Source organism: Gavia stellata, chromosome 9 (genome assembly GCF_030936135.1).
Source record: "Gavia stellata isolate bGavSte3 chromosome 9, bGavSte3.hap2, whole genome shotgun sequence".
Classification (NCBI taxonomy): Eukaryota; Metazoa; Chordata; class Aves; order Gaviiformes; family Gaviidae; genus Gavia; species Gavia stellata.
Genome location: NC_082602.1, coordinates 37,132,646 through 37,133,945, shown reverse-complemented (window position 1 = coordinate 37,133,945; position 1,300 = coordinate 37,132,646).

Here is a 1,300-nt window from a genome sequence, read left to right as displayed (position 1 = left end):
AGGGATGTAGGGACAGCTGAGAAGGGAAAAAAAGAGGCTTTCCTTCTCACAGCACTGAAGTAGAGCAAGTGGGAAGGTGGTGGTTTGAGACAAGATTTTAAATCTTTCTTCAGACTCAGGAACTGCTTTCCCAGGGCCTCCCCGTGGTGCTTCAATCCAGAGTGAGAGGCTTAACCAGTTGGGATTGCTGTATTTGTGCAGTACAAAGAGGCGTTTTGCTGAATGTTCACTCAGCCCTCGGCAGGAAAAGCAGACAAGAAAAAAAATGGTCCCAGCACTACTAAGCAATTAAAAAGCCCTAGTACTACCCTGGTAGAAACCTCACAAAACTACTGTGTTGACCATCACTTGGAAGGGGTTTTGGTATCTCTACCAAACGCATGAGAGTGGTAGCTTTTCGTACTGCTTCGTCTGTAAAACACTGGGGGAGCAGGACGGAGTTCTCCAAGCCCCGTGCAGGCAGATTGCTCATGGGATCAAGGAAGAGCTGCTGACTTGGGCCACTGGGTAAAATGCTTTGTTTTTTCTTTCCAATGCAAGTTATTGTGCTTTTATTTTCATCTTTGAGGCAGCCTGTTTTCACCCTGCAGCCCAGCGTGCTGAATGCTAACATGGCGCAGATAAGAGGTGCCCATAAGGAATCCTCTTCAGTTGTTTTTTCCCTTGAGGCTCTCTGTCCGTCTGCTCGGGCTTGTTTGGAGACATCTGAGCAGAGACTGTGCTGTCTGGAAAACCCCCGGGCTGTTATCGGCACTAGTCCAAATAAGTAAGGGTAGAAAGCAACTCCTACTCATTCCTGTATAAAATCCTATTAATTTGCTCTGATTTAGGCTGTGTAGAAAGCCCCTCAAGAGTATTGACCCTTTGCACAATGAGTAAACCAAACAAAGGCTTGGACCTTGGATGAACCCCCAGCCCTTCCCTGGGGTCTGACACATGGGAGACCTAATCCTCAAGCTAATACAGGCATTTGGAATAGCTGTGAAATGAGAAAGGGGAAAAGCTGGCCCAATTATACACCTCAACCTGAAATAACAGAAGGAACCATAGGTAAGAGGGGGTAACTTTTACCCTCTAAACACTCAGTTCCCCATCTGCCATAGTTATTTCCAGCAGGCACTGAGGCTGCCCTGCCTTAGATGAGTTGTGCCAGAGCCTAGTTGTATGTAAGAAAGAAAACTCTGGCTCAAACAGACTGTCCGGGCAGTATCGTTCCCTCCCGCTCTCCTGGTTTGCTGGCAATATAGCCAACACCTGGTCAACGTGTGTTAAGGTATTTGGCAGTTAGGGGTGTGCTGAA